Consider the following 27537-nt stretch of genomic DNA (forward strand, 5'->3'; position numbering starts at 1 on the left):
TCTTGAACTTCTGAGCTCAAGTGATCTGCCTGTTGTGGCCTCCCAAAGTGCTGGGACTACAGGCATGCGCTACTGTACCTGGCCTTATGCAAGTCTTTTAGTGCATATGTGTATATAATTCTTTTGTGTATTTAGCCAGAAGTGAAAGTCCTGGGTCATAGGAGGTATTTATATGTATGTACAATTTTAGATAATTTCCAAACAATATTCCTCCTCTGTGGTTGTACAAAATTACATGCCCTAAAGAAGTGTTTGAGAGTTTGTTTTGTTCTGTATCTTTATCAATACTTATTATTGTCAGTATTATTAACTTGAGCCATTCTAGTGGATTTATAGTGGTATCTCTTGGTTTTAATCTGCATTTCACTGATGACTAATGAGGATGAATAATTTTATGTTGGTTACTTAGGAAACCTTTTGTGACATGCTTATTCAAATGTCTTGCTCAATTTTATTTATCCTTTTTTTTTTCTAGTTATAGGAGTTCCTTATATATTTTGTGATGTCCCTTCTTTGGTTATTTGTGTTGCAAGTATTTCCACCTCACTTTGTAGCTTGTCATTTAAGACATCTTAAGGAGGCCAGGCACCGTGGCTCATGTATGTAATCCCAACACTTTGGGAGGCTGAGGAGGGTGGATTGCTTGAGACCAGGATTTCGAGACCAGCCTGGGCAACGTAGCGAAACCCCATCTCTATGGAGGAAAAAAACCAAAAAAACCAAAAAACCCAAACCGACTCAAAAAAGAAAAAAAAGAAAAATGAAAACAAGTATGTTGGGACCCTGATTGGGATTTAATTGGATTTGTAGATTAATTTGGGTAGAATTACAGTTTTGTAATGTGGAATCTTTGACTAATTGAATATGGTAATCTCCGTTATTTATGTTGTATTTCACTCTCAGTAATGTTTTATAGTTTTCTGTGCAGTATTACATATCTTTTGTTACATTTAGTCCTAGGTATCTGATGGTATTATAAATAGAATTCTAAGATCGGCCGGGCGCGGTAGCTCAAGTCTGTAATCCCAGCACTTTGGGAGGCTGAGGCGGGTGGATCACGAGGTCGAAAGATCGAGACCATCCTGGTCAACATGGTGAAACCCCGTCTCTACTAAAAATACAAAAAATTAGCTGGGCGTGGTGGCGCGTGCCTGTAATCCCAGCTACTCAGGAGGCTGAGGCAGGAGAATTGCCTGAGCCCAGGAGGCTGAGGTTGCGGTGAGCCGAGATCGCGCCATTGCACTCCAACCTGGGTAACAAGGGCGAAACTCCGTCTCAAAAAAAAAAAAAAAAAGAATTTAAGATCAATGCTATTTTCCATTTCTTTTCTTTTTTTTTTGAGACAGAGTCTTGCTCCATCGCCAGGCTGGAGTACAGGGGCGAGATCTTGGCTCACTGCAAACTCTGCCTTCCCGGGTTTAAGCAATTCTCCTGCCTCAGCCTCCCGAGTAGCTGGGACTATAGACGTGAGCCACCTCGCCCAGCTAATTTTTGTATTTTTAGTAGAGATGGGATTTCACCATGTTGGCCAGGATGGTCTTGATCTCTTGACCTTGTGATCCGCCCACCTTGGCCTCCCAAAGTGCTGGGATTACAGGCATGAGCCACCGCACCCGGCTTTATTTTCCATTTCTTGTTGGTATATTGAAATAAAACTGATTTTTGAGTACTGACTGTGTTTTGCTAATCAGGCCTTATAATAATTTTATCTGTAGATTCTGTTGGCTTTCCATTTTATGTAACCATATCATTTGAGAATAATTACTGTTTTCTGTTTTTCTTTGCAATTCTTACACCTTTTTCTTTCCTTACTTCACTGGCTAGGATTTCTGGCATGTTGCTGAATAGAGATAGGAGATGTCATTGTCTTTTCCCTCCTCAAAGGGAAGTTGTTCAGCTTTTCATTGTTAGGTATGATGTTGTTGTCAAGCACACTTACACAAGACAAGGCAAGGCTAAGACCTTCCCTGTCTGATTTCACTGGCAGAGACACAGTGAACCTCTTTAGACTCAGACAGTTTATCAGTTACATAGTCAGCAGAAAGAAGAATAAGCCAAAGGTGCCTGCTCCCTGTGATCTTTGTCCCACATACCAAAAAGGATAACACCACAACAAAAGGGGCTGATGCCTGCAGTGTGAGCTCTGGGATACTCTATTAATGAGGAGCCTATTCTAGGCTGCTGCTAAGTGGTTTTGTATTCTACAGCTCTGTTCTAAGTTAGGCAGGGGTGAAGGTTCTATGTCTTGTCAGAACCCAGGATGCCGTGAGAAACTATCATGACAGCTTCTAAGGAAGATGGGGAAGTGGTGGGAGATGGCCCTTGAGCAGTTCCTTATAGGCCTTCCACCATCTCCTGTTCTGGGAGGATTACAGGGCATTCCTCCAAGCCTCAGATAAGCTGCAGGTCATCAGAACACCATGGTGGAATCGTTTCCCTACAGATACTTGTTATAGTTGCTTTTACACATATCCTTTATTAGATTAAGAAAGTTTCCTCAGAGCTTTTTATTCATTAGTAAGTGTTAAAATCTGTCCAGTGTATTTCATATCTATTGAGATTGGATGCCCCCTCTTTCAACCCATTAGTATAGCCAATTACATGGATTTAAAAATTAATTTCTACCGGTTAACAAATTTCTAAGCATTTTTTTTTCCTTAGAAGGATTTTGCTTATTTGAAAAAAAAAAATTATTATTGATGACTTTCTTCTTTCTGGTTGCCTGCCTTTTTCTCTGTGTGTGTGTATAAATTTTTATTTCTTTCTTTCTTTATTTATTTTTTTTATATTCCTTTTTTATTTTTATTTTTTGTTTTTAAGATGGGGTTTCACCAATGTTGGTCAGACTGGTCTTGAACTGCCGACCTCAGGTGACCCGCCAGCCTTGGCCTCCATAGTGCTTGGATTACAGGTGTGAGCCATCACACCCAGCCTATGTTTTTCATTGTTCATAAATAATTCAGGTTGCTGAACTTTTCAAGGAAGAAAGACCATATTTAACTTCTGATTTATCATAAAGAAGTTATTATTAATGGTCTGAGAGACTCATAGGGTTTCTTTTGAAGTAAGAAACTATGTTTTACATCTTCAGATGCCACATAGGTGACTTTTCTACCTTCATGATAGTATTCACTTTCATTAAAGGCAAGTAATTTTGAGTACTTCAAATTAGTTTTCATCCCTTTTCTAACTTAAAACATTTTAAAAGAAATCTTTATTTGACTTGGGGTGTCTCGTTCTGTCACCCAGGCTAGAGTGCAGTGGTGCTGTCACAGCTTACTACAGCCTCCACCTCCCAGGCTTAATCGATCCTCTTGGCATCAGCCTCCCAAGTAGCTGTGACTACAGGAGTGTGCCACCTCACCCAGCTAAGTTTTTGTATTTTTTGTAGAGATGGGGTTTCACTGTGCTGCCCAGGCCGGTCTCAAACTCCTGAGCTTAAATGATCTATTTGCCTTGGCCTCCCAAAGTGCTGAATCTTTTCTTGATGTCATTCTCCCCTGCATTTAGGTATAAAGTTATTAAACAGAAAAAGTTACTAAAGGTAGATGGTTATTGGCTATGTCAGGTGATTTTTCTGGTGATTACTGTAGTCAATTTTATAGTATTGCCAAGTTTCTGAATCCATTTTGAGTAATGTGATTGTTTATTCTTTTTTTTTTTTTTCTTTTTGAGAGGGAATCTCACTCTGTCACCCGGGTTGGGGTGCAATGGCGTGATCTCAGCTCACTGCAACCTCTGCCTCCCGGGTTCAAGTGATTCTCCCACCTCAGCCTTCTGAGTAGCTGGGACTACAGGTGCGTGCCACCACACCCGGTTAATTTTTGTATTTTTAGTAGAGACAGAGTTTCACTATGTTGGCCAGGCTGGTCTCAAACTCCTGACCTCGTAATTCGCCTGCCTCGGCCTCCCAAAGTGCTAGGATTACAGGTGTGAGCCACTGCTTCCGGCTGGTGATTGTTTATTCTTATGCTTTGGGCCTGATACTTTTTGTAGAGCAGCAATTCTTATCTGGTTTCCTGTTATTTTAAAAATAAATTAATTGAAAATGGGCATAAATTATTTGTTAAATTTGAACTTGACAAATGCAGGTAAAATATGCTATTAATATTTCTGTATATCAAGTATGTACATACATATTTTAAATCATCAATCAGGATTTCCTTCAAAAGTTTAGAATTAGGTTTTGATTCTTAAGAGTTTATATTAAAATTCTTATTACTTTTTTAAAAAAATAGACCTAGTCTCGTTCTGTTGCCCAGGCTGGAATGCAGTGGCTCAATCTTGGCTCACTGTACCTGTATCTCCTGGGTTGAAGCGATTCTCCTGCCTCAGCCTCCCAAGTAGCTGGGATTACAGGTACCCCCCACCACGCCTGGCTAATTTTTGTATTTTTAGTAGAGATGGGGTTTCACCATCTTGACCAGGTTGGCTTTGAACTCCTGACCTCATGATCCACCGCCTTGGCCTCCCAAAGGGCTGGGATTACAGACATGAGCCATGTGCCTGGCCAGTATGCTTATTATTTTTTGAGATGGATTTTCTTGCTCAGGCTGGAGCTCATTGCAGCCTCCAATTCTTAGGCTTCAGCAATCCTTCTGTCTTAACCTTGCAAGTAGCTGGAACTATAGGCATGCACTAGCATGCCTAGCAAATTTTTTTTTTTCTGAGACAGCGTGTCACACTATGTCACCTAGGTGCAATTTTGGCTCTCTGTAGTCTTGACGTGCTCTCAAGCCATCTGCCTACTTCGCCTCCCGCATAGCTGGGACTGCAGGGGTATGCCACCATGCCCAGCTCATTTTTGTAATTTTTTTTTGTAGAGATGCGTTTATGTTGCCCAAGTTGGTCTCAAAAGCCTGGGCTCAAGTGATTCCCCCACCTTGGCCTCCCAATGTGCTGGGATTACAGGCGTGCATCATTATGTCTGGCTTTTTCTTTTTTTAAAAAGAGACAGGGTCTTGCAGTCCAGGCTGGTCTTGAACTCTTTGACCTCAAGCAATCTTCTGCCCCGGCCTCCGAAAGCCCTAGGATACAATTGTTCTAATAGTATAGCAAAAATATCTGCTTTGTAAATTTTTCATTTTATAGTTGTTCAAGAGTACACATGTATTTCCTTTTTTCTTTTTCTCTTGTTCAAAAATATGGAAAATCTAATATACAGTATATATATGTGTATATATAGTAAAGATAATGTATATATATAGTATAGTGTGTGTGTATATGTATGTGTGTGTGTAAAAATGTGTGTATGTATATATATATACACACACATACACACACATATATATATATGATTATATTGTGTTTCATCTTGGCAGTACAATGTTTGAGACACTGTCTCCACCCTGAGGATGCTGGTGACCAGGGAGGGAGCAGGGAGGAAGACAGTAAACAGGCAATTAATTTGAGTGTGATAAGTGGTAAAGATATGTGCAACAACTGGAAGGTGTAAGGGAGTGGTAAAAGAGGCTGGAAATTGGGTTTGGATCTTGAAGGGCTTTGTAAACCCTGTTAAAATATGACTTTTTTTTTTTTTTCTTTTTTGAGATAGAGTCTTGCTTTGTTGCCAGGCTGGAGTGCAGTGGTGTAATCTCAGCTCACTGCAACCTCTGCTTCCCAGGTTCAAGCAATTCTCCTGCCTCAGCCCCAGAGTACCTGGGACTGCAGGTTTGTACCACCATGCCCGGCTAATTTCTGTATTTTTAGTAGAGATGGAGTTTTGCCATTTTGGCCAGGCCAGTCTCGATCTTTTGACCTCGTGTTCCACCGGCCTCAGCCTCCCAAAGTGCTGGGATTATAGGCGTGAGTCACCGCACCAGGCCAAATCTGACTTGACTTTGGAGACTTTTGAGTAAAGGAAATAACAAGTGTATATTTGTGTTTTACAACAAATGAATAGGAAGAGGCTAAGTGAGGAAGCCAAGTCGGAGGCTGTGGACTTGCTCCCACTAAAGTCTAAAAACTGAAGTGGTGTCAGTGAGGATAGAGACACCTGTGGAGTTGAAAGGTTTAACAGTACTGGGTAATTCTTATTTGTATGTGTGTATGTGTCTGTGTACACTTTGTGGGGAAAGGACAGTTGCTGGGGAGGAAGAAGACTCAGTTGACTCCCAGATTTTCAGGTGGAACCCATAGGCTAGGAACAGCTCTGTTGGGTACAGTAGCCAGTAGCCACGTGTGGCCATTAAGGTATGTCTAAACTAAGTGAAATAAGATAAAAAAATTCAGTTCTTCAGTTGCACAAACCACACAAATATATTACAGACTCTTAAATTCTGCAGATTTAGTCCAGAGTACTATGAAGTTATAAATTCAAGAGTGTCCACAGAGATTCAAGCAGAAAAGAGTATCTGGCTATATGTTTTTAACAGCAGTATGGGACTAGTGGCCTCTGTATTGGAGAGTGCAGATATAGAATATTTCTGTTACAGAAAGTTCAGCTGGACAGCACTGTTATGCAGTTTTTGGTTTCTACTTTTTTTTCTCCCCGGAGGAAAGTCAGAATAACAGGTGGTTTTCTCTATTCTCCTAAGAACTTTGGCTTCACAATATTCTGGTGTGGGATATTGCTAGCGAGGGATTCTGCTAGATACCATCTTAGTACTGTCAACCACCATCACACCATCACTCAATCATCAGGTATAGGATGTTTCTGTAATCAGAGAAGGTTCTTTTGGTCAGCACTGAGCTAAAGAGATGCTGATGTCATTCACTGAGCTATTGATGGTTGTGGTAGGGGACAACAACCTCTAGAAAGCACTGTTTATGGCCGGGCGCGGTGGCTCAAGCCTGTAATCCCAGCACTTTGGGAGGCCGAGGCGGGTGGATCACGAGGTCAAGAGATCGAGACCATCCTGGTCAACATAGTGAAACCCCGTCTCTACTAAAAATACAAAAAATTAGCTGGGCATGGTGGCGCGTGCCTGTAATCCCAGCTACTCAGGAGGCCGAGACAGGAGAATTGCCTGAGCCCAGGAGGTGGAGGTTGCGGTGAGCCGAGATCGCGCCATTGCACTCCAGCCTGGGTAACAAGAGCGAAACTCTGTCTCAAAAAAAAAAAAAAAAAAAAGAAAGCACTGTTTATGAGCCACATACATAAAAAGAGTAAAAATAAATAATTGAATTTTATAACTTATTTAACCCATTATGTCCAAAATATGATTTACAACACATTAAAACATTTAAAAAATTAATGAGCTATTTACATTAAAATTTTTTTCTTTTCTTTTCTTTTTTTTTGAGACCGAGTTTTGCTCTTGTTACCCAGGCTGGAGTGCAATGGCGTGATCTCGGCTCACCGCAACCTCCGCCTCCTGGGTTCAGGCAATTCTCCTGCCTCAGCCTCCTGAGTAGCTGGGATTACAGGCACGTGCCACCATGCCCAGCTAATTTTTTTGTGTTTTTAGTAGAGACGGGGTTTCACCATGTTGACCAGGATGGTCTCGATCTCTTGACCTCGTGATCCACCTGCCTCGGCCTCCCAAAGTGCTGGGATTACAGGCTTGAGCCACCGCGCCCGGCCTTTTTTTTTTTTTTTTTGAGACGGTCTCGCTATATTGCCCAGGCTGATCTCGAACTCCTGGGCTCAAGTGATCTGCCTGCCTCAGCCCCTTTAAGTGCTGGGATTACAGGTGTGAGCCACCATGCCCAGCCACATTATTTTTTAGTATTAGAGCTTTGAAATCAATTGTATACTTTTATAGTATATCTTAATTGAACTAAGTTTTTTTTTGTTCTTTTGTTATTTTCAAAATCCTACTTTTATTAGAAGTATTTCATCTGCATTTATATCTGTAAATCATAAAATTTACAGTTGAAAAAGTAGATTTATATGCCCAGGTTATTCTAAACGTGCTTAAAACTTTTCCAGCAACAAAATTAAGTATTGTTTTTTAAATTTGGCTTTTAATTCCCATTAAATAAGATTAAAAATTTAGCTCCTCAGTCTCACTAGCCACCTTTCAAGTGCTTAGCACTCAGCAGCTGCAAATGGCTAGTGGCTACGATATTGGACAACACAGCTCTAGAATAACTACGTTCACTGGACAGTTGGAAATTCAGATCTGGAGTTTAGGAAACAGGTAATGAAACAAGTTAGAAGGGAGGAATTGTGGAGGAATATGAGGATTAAAAAAAAAGTTTGTGAGTTGAACAAACTAATTTTAACCTCTGTGCTCCATTTAAAACAAAATCGATAAAGACATCTTGGTGAGAGTGTAATAGTAGATGAATATGCAGTATCTTGCAGTGGTGAAGATTTTGACTCTAGAGTCCGATAGAGCTGTGTAGTCTTGGGCAACTTACTGGGTCTTCTTGACCCTTAGTTTCCTCATCTATAAATGGTATAAGAAAATCTTTCTCCCTGAAAGGTTTGCTATTAGGGTTAAATGAAGTATTGTGACCAGTGTTTACTGCATATAATACTATATTTCTTTATTTTTAAGTTGCCATTTCTTTTTGGTGGGGTGTACCAGCAACTTAATAATTCATTCTTTTAGGAAAAAAAGAAACATAATTTAATTATACATGTTAATTATAAGCTGCATCCCAATTTGGAAACTTTAAAATATGGAAAACTCTGTATCTTCAGATATTAATATTGTCAAATATTCATTATAAATCAGATACTGTGTTAAATGCTATATATGGCTATGTAAAAGGTTTGATTTTTATAAATATGCAGTGTAATACCATATTTCTGTTGTAAAGTTTCACTTAAAAAGATTTTGCAATATAAATCTCTTTTACTTCTGAAAACTTTAAAATGCATGATGGTATAACTCCTTTTCTTAGTTATTTCAGGAACCACTGAATTCTGCTTGAATCTCTTCAGATACTTTTATGATTTCTCCAGGCTGAATCTGCAGAATTTCAGAGGCTGTAATTCTACCTTTGTGTGTATACATATAAAGAATTACTATTTTTAAAACTGCTTTGGTAGAGTTTATGGTAACTGAGGGGAGGAAAATGGACTTTTCCAGGTCAAAGAGAAAGGAAATAATTGTTCGGTTGCAGTGGCTCATGCCTTTAATCCCAGCACTTTGGGAGGCTGAGGTGGGCGGATCACTTGAGGTTAGGAGTTCGAGACCAACCTGGCCAACATGGTGAAACCCCATCTCTACTAAAAATACATAAATTAGCTGTGTGTGGTGGCAGGTTCCTGTACCCAGCTACTTGGGAGGCTGAGGTAGGAGAATCACTTGAGCCTGGGAGGCAGAGGTTGCAATGAGCTGAGATTGCGCCACTGCATTCCAGCCTGGGTGACAGAGTGAGACTCCATGTCAACAACAACAGCAACAAAAAAAAACAGAGAAAGGAAATATGATTTTTTTTTTTTTTTGAGACAGAGTTTCACTCTTGTCGCTCAGACTGGAGTGTAATGGCGTGATCTTGACTCACTGCAACCTCCACCTCCCGGATTCAAGTGATTCTCCTGCCTCGGCCTCCTGAGTAGCTGGGATTACATGTGTGCGCTAGCACACCTGGCTAATTTTTTAATTAGTAGTAGAGACAGGGTTTCACCATGTTGGCCATGATGGTCTTGAACTCGTGACCTCAGGTGGTATGCCTGCCTTGGCCTCCCAAAGTATTGGGATTACAGGTGTGAGCCACCGAACCCAGCCAGCTATATGATTTTTAATGCTCTGCAAATTGTTTTCCGAGGTCTTTTTCTTAAGTCTCATCTTCTGGCCGTGTGCCATTCCACCAGTTTCTTGAAGAAATGCTTGCCCATGCATTGTATACACAGTGTGTACTGGGAAATCTTGCTGCCTTTTTTGTGGTAGTTTCATTATACCCATTTAGTTCTGAAATAATATTAGGCATTTTACATCTGTATTATTGGAAATGATGAAAAATTTTTATGATGCCTTTAGGGCCAACAGATGTATTTTATATGTGCCAACTACATTTGGTGATAGCAACTGCAAGTGCTGTTTTGAAAATGGTTTTCAGACTAGTTACAAAAGGACAAAATGTTTACCCTGGAATTACAGTGGCTTTTTCCTTTAAGTCTTCTTAACATTTTTCCTTTTTTTGTTTTTTCGAGACAGGGTCTCACTCTGTTATTCAGGCTGGAGTGCAGTGATGCCATCACTGCCCACAGCAGCCTCAACCTTTTGGGCTCAAGCTATCTTCCTGCCTCAGCTCTCAAGTAGCTGGGACTATAGGCATGCATCACTATGCCTGGCTAGTGAAAAAATATATTTGTAGAAACAGGGTCTCTCCATATTGCCCAGATTGGTCTCAAACTCCAAGGCTCAAGCGGTCTGTCTGCCTTGGCCTCCGAAAGTGCTGTTAGGATTACAGGTGTGAGCCACCTTGTTCGGCCAACATTTGCCTGTTTATTTATTTTTATTTTTTCTTTATTACTGTTTTTTTTCTGAGATGGAGTCTTGCTCTGTCGCCCAGGCTGGGGTGCAATGGCGTGATTTCGACTCACTGAAATCTCCAACTCCTGGTTCAAGCATTTCTCCTTCTTCAGCCTCCTGATTATCTGGGACTATAGGCACCTGCCACCATGCCTGGCTAGTTTTTGTATTTTTAGTAGAGACGGAACTTTACTATGTTGGTCAAGCTGGTCTCAAACTCCTGACCTCGTGATCTGCCTGCCTTGGCTTCCTAAAGTCCTAGGATTATAGGCATGAACCACTGCACCTAGCCAACATTTTCCTTTTTTAAAAAAGTAGAGTTTACCTGTTTGGAAAATTTTGACAACTATTGGGAAAACTAGGTTTTGCTTCATTTTTTGGCTGTGCTTATATTTGCAAAATTGAGAGTATACTGTACATTAAAATATATTCTTGAAGGCTGGGCACAGTGGCTCATGCCTGTAATCCTAGCACTTTAGAAGGCTGAGTTGGGTGGATCACCTGCAGTCAGGAGTTCGAGACTAGCCTGGCTAACATGGTGAAACCTCGTCTCTCCTAAAAATGCAAAAATTAGCCGGGTGTGGTGGTGCATATCTGTAGTCCCAGCTATTTGGGGAGGCCGAGGCACGAGAATCGCTTGAACCCAGGAGGCAAAGGTTGCAGTGAGCCGAGATTGCGTCACTGCACTCCAGCCTGGGCGACAGAATGAAACTCTGTGTGGAAAAAAAATGTATATCCTTTTTCATTATCATATTATAAACATTTTTTAATGGCGGACATTGGTTTGTAAATGTTTTTTGTAGGCTTCATATTAAGTCATACAGATTTCATTTAAACATTTCTCAATGAAATGAGTACTAATAAAGCTGGTATATCTTTATAAATTTTTCTCTGTATTTTGGATCATTTGAGTAGATTGATTTTTCCTGTTCATATAATTACTGGATCAAAAGATATGTTTTTAAGTCCCTTAACATAACCATTTTTAAACTTGCTGCTTCTCAGATACTTTTATTATTTTTGGGAAGAAACAAATGCTTATTGGATACTTATAATTTTTCACTTAAACCATTTTTTTTTTTGAGATGGAGTCTTTCTCTCTCTCCCAGGCTAAAGTACAGTGGTGTGATCTCAGCTCACTGCAACCTCTGCCTCTCTGCAATCTCTGCCTCCCGAGTTCCAGCAATTCTCCTGCCTCACCCTCCCGAGTAGCTAGGACTACAGGCATGTGCCAGCATGCCTGGCTAATTTTTGTATTTTTAGTAGAGGTGGGTTTTCACCATATTGGCCAGGGTGGTCTTGAACTTCTGACCTTGTGATTTGCCTGCCTGGGCCTCCCAAAGTGCTGGGATTACAGGCTTGAGCCACTGTGCCCAGTGCCCACCCCCCGCCTTTTTTTTTTTTTTTTAAGACAGGAATTTCACTCTTGTTGCCCAGGCTGGAGTGCAGTGACACAATCTCAGCTCATTGCAACCTCTGCCTTCTGGGTTCAAGCAATTCTCCTGCCTCAGCCTCCCAAGTAGCTGGGATTACAGGCATATGCCACCACATTTGGCTAATTTTGTATTTTTAGTAGAAATGAAGTTTCTCCATGTTGGTCAGGCTGGTCTCAAACTCCCGACCTCAGGTGATCCACCCACTTCGGCCTCCCAAAGTGCTGGAATTACAGGCATAAGCCACCTTGCCTGGCCTCACTTGAACCTTTTTAAACTTATGAAATGTTTCAGATGTGCAAAAAGATATAGAGAATTATGTAATTAATATCCATGTACCTACCACATAGCTTAAGAAATAAACAGTTACAGAATAAAAACTCCTGTGCAGCTCTTCCTGGTTATAAATATCTGTATTTACCAACAGCGATGTGGATATTTAATATTTATTTATTTATTTATTTTGAGAAGGATTCTTGCCGTGTCGCCAGGCTGGAGTGCAGTGGCACAATCTTGGCCCACTGCAACCTCCGTCTCCTGGGTTCAAGCGATTCTGCTGCTTCAGCCTCCTGAGTAGCTGGGACTACAGGTGTGTGCCACCATGCCCAGCTAATTTTTATATTTTTAGTAGAGACGGGGTTTTACCATGTTGGCCAGGATGGTCTCGATCTCTTGACCTCATGATCTGCCCGCCTTGGCCTCCCGAAGTGCTGGGATTATGGATGTGAGCCATCATACCCAGCCAATATTTACTCTTAACAATTAATACAAGTCTGCATCCAAGATCTTTTGAGCCAGAATTCAGAATTTTTTTCAGATTTTTAGACAAGTGGTTTGCATGTATAACCTAACTTTTCAAGCAAGTTTTGGGGAATGCTTCCTGATTTCTTCATCAAACACTTTGGGATTACTGATTCAGTTCAGGTCTGGTTTTATTACCATATTAGTTACAAATTTTTGGATTTTTGGAGATTTTTGCTATTAAGTTTTGTGAATAAAGGTTGTGAATGGGTACATCTGTTTTATTCAGCTTAATCACTGGTAGAATTTGTTGAACTTTGTGTTGAGCTGATCACAATGTAGTATGAGATGTATAACAATGCAAGTTAACAATTTGATGTCCAAGCAATTTAATTTTTTAGGTTTTTATGAAGTCAGTATATCAGTGAGGACCAGAGTTGTTGGGGAAGGCTACACAACCTAGAACTTTACCTGTTTCAACTAAGTGGCAAAGATTATTGATTTAAGTAGAGAACCACTATGATTAACAACCTGTGTTTATTTCTAATTATCTAACTTGACAAAATATTTGTCATGAGAACTTTGAGAGAACTTATAATTAACTTGATTAACTGATAAGAATTATTAAAAACTGCAGTTTACTTGATTGTAAACTGAGTTACTCACCCTTGCATTAAAATAAGGTGAAATGGTAACTGACAGGTATTAGGATTGCTCCTTTACAATTGATGTGTCGTTGCTGCTCCCAGTCTCGATATCATTTCAGATAAGTATGCCAGCAGTGCTGCTTTAGCCACACTGTTCTATAGTTTTGGTCTCTAGTCAGTATTGGAGAATCAGATTAAGGTTATACAACTAGATGCATAGTGTTATTAGCCAACTTAATACATTTTAGTTACGTGCTGCTGTAGAAGCAGAGAAATCTGTGCCTTCATTAACTTGCAGATTTTCTTTCTTTCTTCTTTATTTTTTTAGAGACTGTCTTCCTCTGTCATCCAGGCTAGAGTATAGTGACGTGATCATAGGTCACTGCAGCCTTGAACTCTTGGGCTCAAGCTGTCTTGCTGCTATAGCCTCCCAAGTAGCTAGGGCTACGGATATGCACCACCACACCTGGCTAATTTTTAAAAATTTTTCGTAGAGATGAGGTCTTGCTTTGTTGCCCAGGCTGATCTGAATGATCCTTCCACCTTGGCCTCCCAGAGTGTTGGGATTATAGGCATGAGCCATGTGCCTGGTGTTTTTTTTAATCAAACCTCCTGCTACTTACAGAGATATTAGCAATCAGTATTTGTGCCTAGCCCATTAATTACTGTGTAAATTAGTGCTGAATGGTTGTGGAGATCTTTATTTAAACTTATAGTTTATAATGAGACTTAAAAAATGTTTGTTACTGTTTTTGAGACAGGGTTTTACTTTGTTGCTTATGGTGGGGTACAGTGGTGTGTTCTTTCTTGGCTCACTGTAGCCTTTGCCTTCCAAGTTCAAGCAATTCTTGTGCCTCAGCCTACTGAGTAGCTGAGATCATAGGCATGTATCATTATGCCTGGCTAATTTTGGTATTTTTGGTAGGACGGGGTTTCACCATGTTGCCCAAGTTGTTCTCGAACTCCTGACCTCAGGAGATCCACCCATCTTTGTCTCCCAGAGTGCTGAGATTACAGGCCTGAGCTGCCACACCAGGCCAAAAAAAAAAAAAAAAAAAAAAAAGTAAAAGTAATACACGCTCACTATAAAAAGAAAATGGAACAGAGAGGAAAAGTATATAAGTAGGGAAAAAGGTGATTCCATCTGATTTTTCAGAAATATGATGTTGCCATACAAATCATTTCTGTGTATATACAAACATATATATATATATATACATCCTTTGTATACAAATGAGATTGTCTTGTAGGCATTCTTCTGTAACTTGCTTTCTTTTCTACTTCACAATATGTTTTTGCATGTCAGATATAGATATTTACTTATTTTTGTTTGTTTTTGTTTCTTTTCATTTTTTTTTGAAATGAATTCTTGCTCTGTCACCCAGGCTGGAGTGCAGTGGTGGGATCTTGGCACACTGCAACCTCCATCTCCCAGGTTCAAGCGATCCCCCTGCCTCAGCCTCCCAAGTAACTGGGATCACAGGTGCGTGCCACCATGTCTGGCTAATTTTTGTGTTTTTAGTAGAGATGGGGTTTCACCATGCTGGCCAGGCTGGTGTTGAACTCCCAACCTCAGGTGATCTGCCCGCCTCAGCCTCCCAAAGTGTTGGGATTACAAACATGAGCCACCATGCCTGGCCTCTTTTTCTTTTCTTTCTTTCTTTCTTTTTTTTTTTTTGAGATAGTCTTGCTCTGTTGCCTGGGCTGGAGTGCAGTGGCAGGATCTTGGCTCACTGCAAGCTCTGTCTCCTAAGTTCAAGTGATCCTCCTTGAGCCTCCTGAGTAGCTGGTACTTAAAGTCATGTACCACCTTGCCCAGGTAAGTTTTGCGTTTTTTGGTAGAGATGGGAATTCACCATGTGGGCCAGGGTGGTCTTGAACTCCTGACTTCAAGTGATCTGCCCGCCTCAGCCTTTTAAAGTGCTGGGATTACAGGCATGAGCCACCATGCCTAGTCATTGTTTTTCTTTTTTTTTTAAATTAGGATTGTCTGAAATTTTTTTTTTACAGTATTATTTTCTTTTATAGTTTAGAGATACAGAAATTTATTCAGCTTATCTGTTGTTGGAAATTTAAGCTTTGCCTTGCTGGTACAAACAACACAGTAATTGAATATTATTGCACATTATATACTTGAACCTGTGAAAATATATTTTATGGAGAAAAATTTTTAAAGTGAAACTTCTGGTTCAGCAGTGTGCACTTTTTTTTTTTTTTTTTGAGACAGAGTTTCGCTCTTGGTACCCAGGCTGGAGTGCAATGGTGTGATCTTGGCTCACCGCAACCTCCGTCTCCTGGGTTCAAGCAATTCTCTTGCTTCAGCCTCCCGAGTAGCTGGGACTACAGGCGTGCGCCACCATGCTCAGCTAATTTTTGTATTTTTAGTAGAGACAGGGTTTCACCATGTTGACCAGGATGGTCTTGATCTCTTGACCTTGTGATCCACCCGTCTCGGCCTCCCAAAGTGCTGGGATTATAGGCATGAGCCACCGCACCCGGCCAAGTGTGCACTTTTTAAATCTTGATAGATTATGCCAAATTCTACATCAGTGGGATTTTAAAATTTTGGTCTATTGTTAATCTTTTCATACAGTGTCTAGGATAGGAGCATATTTCTCGCCCCTAGTAATAATATTTATAATGCTTTGAGAAAATGGACAGGATCTTTAAAAATGTTGAAATACAGTATTAAGAACATTTGACTTGTTGAAGAGCATAACCTCATTACATCAGGTTGGACTAGTAATTTTGAGATTTATTTCAGAATTTCACCTGTAGTTCTTTAAATAGCCAAATTGGCGGCATGTTAAATTTTCTGGTTCAACTTATAAATATCATAGCACATCTGTGTCAGCCTAGTCAATTGTAGTTAGTTTGAGGGACGCTACCATGTTGCTATTAAAGATTTTTTGCTTTCATTTGTCTTAAGAATACTTGGTGTTCCTTTGGAGACTCAGGTCGTAAAGAGCTATTATTATTTTTCTAATCTGTGAGGAGAGTGAGAGATTGCTGTCTGCAGTTGCATGTTATGCTTGAAGCTTTTTGTGGGAAGAGTGAGAATTAAAGGCTAACATACAATCATTGTGGGTAGAAGTATTTTTACTTTTAGACCTCTGAGTGTGATGGGTTTCTGTGGGGTGGGGCCAGACTGGGGCTGTTTTTCTTTCACAGTATGTATATAACCATAGGGATCAATGCTTTTTTTTTTTTTTCTTTTTTTTTGATACACAGTTTCATTCTGTCACCTAGGCAGGATTGCAGTGGTGGGATCTCAGCTCACTGCAACCTCTGCCTCCTGGGTTCAGGTGATTCTCCTGCTTCAGCCTCCTGAATAGCTGGGTTTACAGGCATGTACCACCACACCTGCTAAGTTTTCTGTTATTGGTAGAGACGGGGTTTCACCATGTTGGCCAGGGTGGTGTCAAACTCCTGACCTCAAGCAATCTGCCTTCCTTGGCTTCTCAGAGTGCTAGGATTACAGGTGTGAGCCACTGTGCCTTGCCTCAATGCTTCTCTTATAGGGAACAATGATTCTAGAATATTCCTTTTTTTTTTTTTAAAGACAGAGTCTTTCTCTGTCACCCAGGCTGGAGTGCAGTGGTGTGATCCTGGCTCACTGCAACCTCTGCCTCCTGGGTTCCAGCAATTCTTCTGTGTCAGTCTCCCAAATAGCTGGGACTACAGGCGTGTGACACCACACCAGCTAATTTTTGCATTTTTGGTAGAGATGGGATTTTGCCATGTTGGTGAGGCTGGTCTCGAACTCCTGACCTTAGAGGATGCACTTGCCTCAGCCTCCCATATTGCTGGGATTACAGGCATGAACCACTGCGCCTGGCCTGAATATTGTTTTTTTTTTTTTTTTTTTTTTTTTTTTTCTGACCGGCTCTGTGATGTGAATAGTAGTGAATTGATGTTGAAACTGTATTGTTAATAAACACATAATTTAAGATAAGCCAGATTTCTGGTAATGTTCACTTTAGAATTAGATTTTAGGAAATTTCTCCAAATGTAAATTCTGGCAAGCCTGCAGAGATTTAAATGCTGTCCTGGTTTTTTTTTTTTTTTTTTTTTTTTTTTTAAGATAGAGTCTTGCTCTGTCACTTAGCTAGAGTGCAATGGCATGATAACAGTTCACTGCAACCTCCGCCTCCTGGGTCCAAGCAATTCTCATGCCTCAACCTCCCAAGTAGCTGGGACTATAGGCGTGTATCACCATGCCCTGCTAATTTTTGTATTTTTTGTGGAGATGGTGTTTCACCATATTGGCCAGGCTGATCTCGAAGTTCTGGCCTCAAGTGATCCACCCGCCTCAGCCTCCCAAAGTGAGCCTCCATGCCTGGGCGTCTGTTATTTTTTAAAAACTCAAAGTATAGGATATAAAATTCATCTTAAGAGTTGGTACATCTCTGGGTTGGTAGGTCTCTGACATAGAGTTTTAATAGAGATTTTTTAGTGTTGAGAACCAGTTTTTCCCCACAGACACGATATTTTCTGCATGTGATTGCTCTGTGTGTTGTGAATTTTTAATTTCTTTCTTAGATGAGGGACATTAGTCTGTTGTTGAGCTTATGCCATCTATTTTTAATTAATTCAGGAAGAAGTTTTTTTTTTTTTTTAAAATGAATTCTTGCCTATTTAGTTTATTATTGTCGGGATAGATGACAAATGAATAGCAAGACGTACTATGTACATGACAACAGGAAGTTACCAGTTTGTGGAATTTATTTATTGATTTATTTTTATACAGAGTCTCACTCTGTCACCCAGACTGGAGTGCAGTGGCATGGTCTTGGCTCGCTGCAACTTCCACCTCCTGGGTTCAAGTGATTGTCCAAGCAATTCTCCTCCCTTAGCCTGTGAAGTAGCTGGGAGTACAGGTGCATGCCACCATGCCTGGATAATTTTGTATTTTTTAGTATAGATGTGTTAGTCTATTCTCATGCTCTATGTAGAACTGCTCATGACACTGGGTAATTCATAAAGAAAAGAGGTTTAATTGACTCAACAGTTCTGCAGGGCTCGGGAGGCCTCAGGAAGCTTACAATCATGGCAGAAGGGGAAGCAAACACATCCTTCTTCACATGGCAGCAGGAAGAAGTGCTGAGCAAAGCGGGAGGAGCCCTTTATAAAACCATCAGTTCCAGGCTGAGCATGGTGGCTCACGCCTGTAATCCCAGCACTTTGGGAGGCTGAAGTAGGTGGATCACTTGAGGTCAGGAGTTCGAGACCAGCTTGGCCAACATGGTAAAACCCCATGTCTACTAAAAATATAAAAATTAGCTGGATGCACTCATTTGAACCCAGGGGGCAAAGGTTTCAGTCAGCCGAGATTGTGCCACTGCACTGAAGCCTAGGTGACAGAGCAAGACTGTCTCAAAAAAAAAAAAAAAAAAAAAAAAATTTAGTCTTGTGAGAACTTACTATCAGGAGAACAGTATGGGGTAACTGACCCCATGATTCAGTTACCTTCCACCAGTTCCCTCCCATGACATGTAGTGATTATGGGAGCTACAATTCAAGATGAAATTTCTTGGGAGACAGCCAAACCATATCAGTCCTCTAATCAGTGTTTTTCAAACTTAGGGTCATGACCCAGTAGTAGGTTGTGAAATCAGCTTGATAAACTGCAACCAAACTTGTTTTTATTTTATTTTATTTTATTTTATTTTTTCATATACTGAGTCTCGCTCTGTCCCCCAGGTTGGAGTGCAGTGGTGCCATCTCTGTTCACTGCAACCTCCGCCTCCTGGGTTCAAGCGATTCTCCTGCCTCAGCCTCCTGAGTAGCTGGGACTACAGATGTGTACCACCATGTCCGGCTAATTTTTGTATTTTTAGTAGAGACAGGGTTTCACCATGTTGACCAGGCTGGTCTTCTTTTGACTTCAGGTGATCTGCCTGCCTTGGCCTCCCAAAGTGCTGGGATTACAGGCCTGAGCCTGGCACAATTTATTTTCTCATAATTCTGGAAGCTGGAATTCTGAGATGAAGGTGTTGGCATAATTGGTTTCTTCTGAAGGCCTCTCCTCTTTGGGTTGTATATGGCCATTTTCTGGTGTCTTTACATGGTCTTTCCTCTGTGCTTGTCTGTGTCCTAATCTGTTTTTATAAGGACACTAGTCATATTGGATTAGGGCCCACCCCAATGTCCTCCTTTAACCTTAGTTACTTCTTTAAGGACACTATCTAAAATATAGTCACATTCTGAGGTATGGGGGTTAAGACTTCAATTTTAGGAATTTTGGATTGGGGGACACAATTCAGTCTGTAATATGAAGTCATTTGCTAAAAGTGAGAGGCAGAAGACCAAGATTTGAAATAACACGTCATAACAAATATTGCTTAGGAACCTAACTTAAGGGACTTATGGGATTCTGGGGGAATCATGGCCACAGCTGAGGTAGGAAATCAAACTGAACAGCTGCATGATTTTCTCCAGCAGCAATCAGGACTCCAGGTATATAAATCACTAAAGATGCTTCTTTAGGATTAATTAAGGGCAAGAGAGTTTAAAATGTGTGCAATTATTTTTCCAGACTTTTTGTGGTATAATTTATATACAGTAATTGCACATATTTAAAATATACAGTTTGATCAGAATTTTGACATACATATATGCATGTAAAACCATCATCCCAGACACAATAGAGAACATTTTAATCACCCCCAAAAAGTTTCCCCCTGCCCCTTTAGGATACGTTCCTCTCTCCACCCAGTCCCTAGTCATGTACTTGTTAGCTTTCTGTCATAATAAATGTAGAATTTTGGCCGGGCATGGTGGCTCACGCCTGTAATCCAAGCACTTTGGAGGCTAAGGCGGGTGGATCACCTGAGGTCGGGAGTTCAAGACCAGCCTGACCAACATGTTGAAACCCTGTCTTTAAAAAAAAGAAAAAAAATTAAAACAAAAATTAAAAATTAAAAAAAAAATCTAGAATTTTACCTGAATTGAGTCATACTGTATGACTTTGGTTATATTTTTCATCAAATTGTTTAAAGTGTAAGGATTATTATTTTGTGGCTTTCTTCCATATTTTTAAAAAGAATTTTTTAAAAACTCTATCTTCCCTGAAGTTCATGAGGTTAAAAAGCCGATATGAGGGCTTCCTTCAGAAAGACCTGATGAATTCCTTCCCTAGTCATATAAATGAATATAGTTCTAAAAATAACAGACTCCACTTACAAAGAGCATTTTGGATTTCAAAGTGATTTGAATATTAGAGTGCATCCTAAACAAAACATAATGTTGAAAACAATGTTTTTGTTACTGGAGCTTAGCCTATTTAGTGTGATTTAGTTACTCCACTACATGAAAATAGAGTTCTGCACAGCAGCACGGTTGGGATTTTTCTTTTTTTTCTCAGGAGTGTGGCAGTTTCAAGTTCTCATGGTGTGATTCCTGAAACTCTTGAATTTCTGAATTATTCTTTATTGTTTTACTTATTTTGTTCTGCCTTCTGTTTTTTAAAAAGGAGTTTCTCCTTCCTAATAGATATAAGTGATTGTTTAAATTTTACACTTGGGAAATGTAAGATGTAACCTAAGGTTTAGATTTAGAGTGGTAAACTAGTAGGATACTCTACCTTAAAATTGTGAGAGCTTTTAATACCCTATGGTCAGTTGAGATGTTAACATCAGCAGATGATGGTGATCAAGCATGATAGTTAACAGCCTCGAGGGATCTGGAATTAGGCTGCTTTAACTTGAATCTTGACCCTACCATTTAATAGCTGTGTGTCTTTAGATAAGTCACTTAAACCCTATAAACCTCAACTTTCTTCATCTGTAAAATGGAAATAATGACAGGACCCATCTTATTCATAGAAAATATTAAATTATAAATGAATATTTAATATTTATATTATATATAAATATTAATATATAAATATTAAATCTTATAAAACTCATAGTATAATGCCTGGCATATGAAACAGTCACTAAATGTTAGCTTTTGTTCTCATTCAAAGCATTCCAGATAATGAATGGCTCTCTTATTTTAAGCAATATTTAAATTACTGGGAAAAAAACCCCAGCAACTTTGTATCCCTCTTTGATCTTGAAATAGATTTCTTCTTAAGTAGCAATTTGTAGATTACTGTCTGTCACCACTTTACAGTCCAGATTACTCATGAAAAGGAATTTTTACTTCATGAGCTAGGTTAGTCCTGGAAAGGAATTTGTTAACATTACTAACAAAATATTGCAATTTCTGAACTTAGTGTACCATAGCAGTTTCTGAGATGGTAGCAGTTAGTGTACTGTAGCAGTTTCTGAGATTGGAGTCTTTCCTGAAAGGTTCAGGTTCTGTGTATTTCCTGTCTTGTTTGTTGTTAGCCCAGGGCTTTCTTTACTGGTTCACTAATTTAGAGATGAGATCACCTGTGTGGTTCACATTTTTGAGGATTTTTAACCTGTTTGAGTTTGACCAGAATAGGTACTGTCTTTAGAATCTTATTTTTGATAATATAATTTACTTGGGTACTATTTTCAATGAAGAAACACTTATAATAATCAATTTACATAACAATGGATTTTTGGAAAATATTATTTAATATGCTGAAGCATATTGTTTCTTGACTTAAGCCAATTCTTTTAAATAATGTCAGGAAATCAGAGAGATCTAGTTTAGATCTGTATTGTCTTTGAAAGAAGTATATAAAGTTGATAGGTATAGTATAGTGAGTTCTGCATTCATAAATCTAACCAACTGTGGGCCAAAAATATTTGGGAGGGAATCTTAAAGTCACCTTGGAAAAAAAAAGGGGGGAGCAGGAATAAAAGAAAATACTTTGGAAAAAAAAATACTTGAAAAAATAATGCAAATAAAAAAACACAGTAACAACGATTTACCTAGCATCTACATTGTATTAAGTATGAAGAATAATTTAGAGATGATTTAAAGTATACTGGAGGATGTCCATAGGTTTTATTCAAATACTGTGCAATGTTATATCAGGGACTTGAGCATCCTGGGATAATTGGTTTCTTGAGGGGAGTGGGAGGGCGGTTCCTGGGTATCCCTAAACTTTCTGCTGGAGCCAGTCTTCAGTAGATACCAAGGAACAACTGCTTGTATTTTTAAAATTTGTTTTAATTATACTTGTAGAGTATGAACATGTTTTCTTTCTTTCTTTCTTTTTTTTTTTAAATTCAGGCGCTTTGTGGTAGTTTGAGTGTAAAGCTTTATAAGCGGAGCTAAAGCCTCCACAAACGTTTCTCCCCTTTATAACACAAATTTCCTTCCCTCTAATCATTGCTGTTTCGAAATTGGCATTTCCCATGTGGGAGTTCTTTACATATTCTGTTTAAAGATCATTATACATATGTTGACTGTATTTTTCACCTAGCTTTTGGTTTATCTTTTAACTTTATTTACAGCATTTTTTGGTATAATATTTTGTCATTTTGACATAATTGTACTGGGACAAGTCTTAACGTGTATGATAAATTATATTGTTTGCTGAAAATGATGGCAAGGAAAACCTGGCTGGCTACCCCCAAGTGGAAGACTGCTTGGGGCATTCTAAAATAGCAAAACAGTATAGGTATATCATACACTGGTTAAAACAATGTTTAAGCATGGGATATGTGACCCTGACCCTGTGGCTCCCTTGTGGAGGATACTTTCTAATTTGTCCTTGATCAGTGGTAAGCAGGCACCAGCTGCCTACCTAGTTTGTCTTGGTTCTATGAGAAAACACAGAACATCTGTTTGTTAATAATAATTACCTGTTCAGAGAGAATAAATGCATGAGTCAGAGTCTGTTCGAGGCCGTTAGCCCATCAGCCCCCTGAGGCTCTCAGCTTGGAAGACTGTTGACCCCTGGATAGTCACACTTTGCTGTTCTATCTGGGTGTCTGCTTCTTAATTCCTTCAGTGCTGCCTGGGAAGGGGTCTCTATAGCTCAGCTGGTTTCAGTATTAGTTGTTGTTCTTCATGGTTTTTGGTTTTTGCTTTTGGTTTTTTAAAGAAACCTTATCCTAACTCAAGTTCACAAGGATAGTCTTCAAAATTTTTTTCTAGTACTTTTATTTATTTTTATTTTTATTTTATTTTATTTTTTTAATAAGAAAAAGAATAAAGAAGAGGAATAAAGAGAAAGAGGAAGAGGGAGAGAGAATGGGGGTATTGCTTTGTTGCTCGGGCTAGAATGCAGTCTAACTATGGGTATGCCTATAATTGTCCTTAATAATGGAGACATGAAAGAAAATGAGGGAAGAGAATAACAAACAAGGAGCCAACCAACATTTCGTTTAAACTTCTAAGTTGATATGATGTGGTACTGATAAGAGTGTATATTTTGTGTATTTAAAGTGGAGAGTTCTATAAATGTTAATTACATTACTTGTTCCAGATCTGAGTTCAAGTCCTGGATATCGTTGCTAATTTTCTGTCTCATTGATCTGTCTAATATTAATGTTGAAGTCTCCCACTATTATTGTGTGGGAGTCTAAGTCTCTTTATAAGTCTTGTATGTCTGGGTATTCCTGTATTGGGTGCATATATATTTAGGATCTTTAATTCTTCTTGTTGTTGCGTTGATTCATTTATCATTATATAATGTCCTTCTTTGCTTCTTTTGATCTTTGTTGCTTTAAAGACTGTTTTATCAGAGGCAAAAATTGTAACTTCTGCTTTTTATTTATTTATTTTTGCTCTCTGTTTGGTTGGTAAATCTCTCTCCATCCCTTGTTTTGAGTCTTTGTGTATCCTTGAATGTGAGATGGGTCTGGGTGCAGCATGCTGATGGGTTTTAGTTTTTTGTCCAAATTGCCTGTCTTTGAATTGGGGAATTTAGTGAATTTAAATTTAGAATTAATAATGATATATGTGAGTTTAATACTGCCATTTAATATTAGCTGGCTATTTTGCCCATTAGTTGATGTAAATTCTTCATTACATTGATGTTCTTTACTTTTTGGTATTTTTTTAGAAAGGCTGATACTGTTCCTTTCTATGTGTAGTGGTTCTTTCAGAAGCTCTTGTAAAGCAGGCCTGGTGGTGATGAAATCTCTGAGTGCTTGCTTGTTCACAAAAAACTTTATTTTTCCTTCACTTATGAAGCTTAGTTTGGCTGGATGTGAAATTCTGGGTTGAAAGTTCTTTTCTTTAAGGATGTTGAATATTGGTCCCCACTCTCTTCTGGCTTGTAGGGTTTCTGCTGAGAGATCTGCTGTAAGTCTGATAGGCTTCCCTTTGTGGGTAACCTGACCTTTCTCTCTGGCTGCCCTTAGTATTTTCTCCTTCATTTCAACCCTGGTGAATCTGACGATTATGTGCCTTGGAGTTGCTCCTCTTAAGGAATATCTCTGTGGTGTTCTCTGTATTACCTGGAGTTGAATATTATCCTGCCTTACTAAGTTGGGAAAATTTTCCTGAATAATATCCTGAAGCGTATTTTCCAGCTTGGATTCATTCTCTTCGTCACATTCAGGTACACCTATCAAGCGTAGATTAGGTCTTTTCACATAGTCCCATATTTCTTGGAGACTTTGCTCGTTCCTTTTTATCCTTTTTTCTCTAATCTTGTCTTCTTGTTTTATTTCATTGAGTTGGTCTTCGACCTCTGATATCCTTTCTTCTGCTTGATCAATTTGGCTGTTAAAACTTGTGCATACTTCACGTAGTTCTCGTATTGTGTTTTTCAGCTCCATCAATTCACTTATTTTCCTCTCTAAATTGTGCATTCTTGTTGACATTTCGTCAAACCTTTTTTCAGAGTTCTTAGTTTCTTTAGATTGTGTTAGCACAAGTTCTTTTAATTCACAGGAGTTTCTTATTATCCATGTTTTGAAGCCTGCTTCTTTAATTGGAACACACTCGTTCTCCATCAAGCCTTGTTTCGTTGCTGATGAGGAACTGGGATCCCCTGCTAAGGGAGAGGCATTCTGATCTTGGGTATTCTCAGCCTTTTTTGACTGTTTTCTTCCCTTCCTTGTAGATTTATCCATCTGTGGTCTTTATAATTACCGTCTTTGTAATTGGGTTTCTGAGTGGACGTCCAACTTATTGATTCTCAGCGCCGAAATCTGAGCAACCCACTGCGCCGACTAAATCAGCGGCGTTAAGATTGATGGTGCTTTTCTGACTCTGCACCAAGAACTGACGCTCCGAGGCGCCGGCAAAACCGCCTCGCCGGTCACAAGAGTCGCGCTGGCGACCCGTGGGGCTCCTCCGCTGGGAATCTCCTGGTGCGTGAGCAACAAGAATTCATGTGAAGGTGTGGTGTCCTCTCATTCTTTGCGTTTTCACTGGGAGCTACAATCCCGAGCTGCTAGTGATCAGCCATCTTGGATCTCTCCCCCTCTTCTAGGTTTAATTTTTTCAACTTTTAATGGTTTAAAAAATTTATATCTTTAACATGTGGAATTTATTTTGGTGTACTATGTGAAGATGGGATGTACTTTATGTTTTTCAAAGAGCACCAGTTATTCAAACTTCATTTATTGAGAGATTTTTCATTTCCTAACTGTGTTAGGCTGTTCTTACGCTGCTAATACAGACATACCTGAGACTAGGTGATTTAAAAAGGAAAGAGGTTTAATGGACTCTCAGTTCCACATGGCTGGGGAGACCTCACAATCATGGTGGAAGGTGAATGAGGAGCAAAATCACATCTTACATGGTGACAGGCAGGAGAGCTTGTGCAGGGGAACTCCCATTTATAAAACCATCAGATCTCATGAGACTTACTACGACTAGAACAGTAGAGGGGAAACCGCTTCTATTATTCAGTTATGTACACCTGGCCCCACCCTTGACACATGAAGATTATTACAATTCAAGGTGAGATTTGGGTGGGGACACAGCCAAACCATATCACTCACTGTTTTTGAAATGTTACATTTAATATACATGAAATTCTTACATTTAACATACATTAAATTCCCATATGTAATTTAGACCCTATTCTTGGGTTAGTACTATACATTTCCATTACTATAGCTTTACAAGGCTACAACATACTATGAGAAACCTTGCTGGTCAAATGTGGTTTTGTCAGGAAATTTTTCCAGTAATAGTGGGGATTATGTAGTATTCAGTAATCACACACATTGTTTTCTCAATGAAATATGTGAAGTCACACTATGTGGGATACATATAAACAGTAAGCTCAGGTCAGATTTTGCTGCTAGATAAGTTAAGGAAAAACTATTTTCAGAGCTTTTGAATTTTTGCAGTACAAATAATGAATTACGGATTTGTAATTTATCTTGCTGCTGAGGGATGTATGTCTTCCTTCTTTGTTAATCTATTTTAAATTGTTTACTCTTGTGTCTTTACTCTCCATTTGAATTTTAGAGTCAGCCTGTTGAGTTGCTTGAAAAATCCTTCAACACCTGTGAAAGGGAGGATCTATAGCTGGCTAGCAAAATCCTGTAGAGATTTTTCACTGGGATTGTACTAAGTAGTTGGGGAAGAACTGAATCTTTTTTTTTTTTTTTTTTTTTTTTGAGACAGAGTCTTGCTCTGTCACCAGGCTGGAGTACAGAGGTGCAGTCCCGGCTCACTGCAGCCTCCACCTCCTGGGTTCAAGCAATTCTTCCGCCTCAGCCTCTGAAGTAGCTGGGATCACAGGCGCGAGCCACCAAGCAGGGCTAATTTTTGTATTTTTAGTCACCATGTTGGCCCGGATGGTCGTGATCTCCTGACCTCGTGATCCGCCCACCTCAGCCTCCCAAAGTGCTGGGATTACAGGTGTGAGCCACCACGCCCAGCCAGAACTGAATCTTAATAGTGTTTGTCTTCTCATCCATGAACACAGATAACTTTTCTTTGTAGTTTTCTTTCATGTCTTTTAGTAAAGTTTTATAGTTTTTATCCCCCAAAAAATGCTTGCCCATTTTTCTTGATTTAAATCAAAGTGATTTTACGGTTTTGTTACTGTTGTGAATGGAATTTAAAATTTCTTTTAAATTAAAAACTGCATTTTCTAGTTGTTACTACTGAAATATATGTGAAAGTATTGGTGTTTATATATTGATCTAGAGTCTGAACGGTTTGTTGAGTTCTGTTATTCCACTAACTTGTCAGTTGATTATCTTGGGTTTTCAGTTAGAAAATTATATATTCACATATTTATTTTAATCTCTTTCGTGTCAGTGTTTATACTTCTTGTTTTTCTCTTTTTATTTTTTGTAGAGACAGGGTCCTGCTATGTACCCCAGGTTGGTCTTGAACTCCAGGCCTCAAGCCATCTTCCCACCTTGGCCTCCCAAAGTGCTGGGATTATAGGCATGAGTCATTGTACCTGGCACTTTTTTTTTCTTTTTCAGTTGCATGGTATCTTTTCAGCATTCAGTTTTGAGACATCTAAAGTATCTCTAAAATACTGTTTTC

At 39.3% G+C, this 27537-nt stretch overlaps 1 protein-coding gene across 14 annotated transcripts in view; it reads left to right on the plus strand.

The window, feature by feature from the left end:
* The window catches only part of ERC1 (ELKS/RAB6-interacting/CAST family member 1), a 515798-nt gene that overhangs the window by 11715 nt on the left and 476546 nt on the right, over positions 1-27537 (plus strand). The window lies entirely within an intron of this gene.

The sequence above is a fragment of the Saimiri boliviensis genome, chromosome 7 (genome assembly GCF_048565385.1).
Source record: "Saimiri boliviensis isolate mSaiBol1 chromosome 7, mSaiBol1.pri, whole genome shotgun sequence".
In the NCBI taxonomy this organism is placed as follows: domain Eukaryota; kingdom Metazoa; phylum Chordata; class Mammalia; order Primates; family Cebidae; genus Saimiri; species Saimiri boliviensis.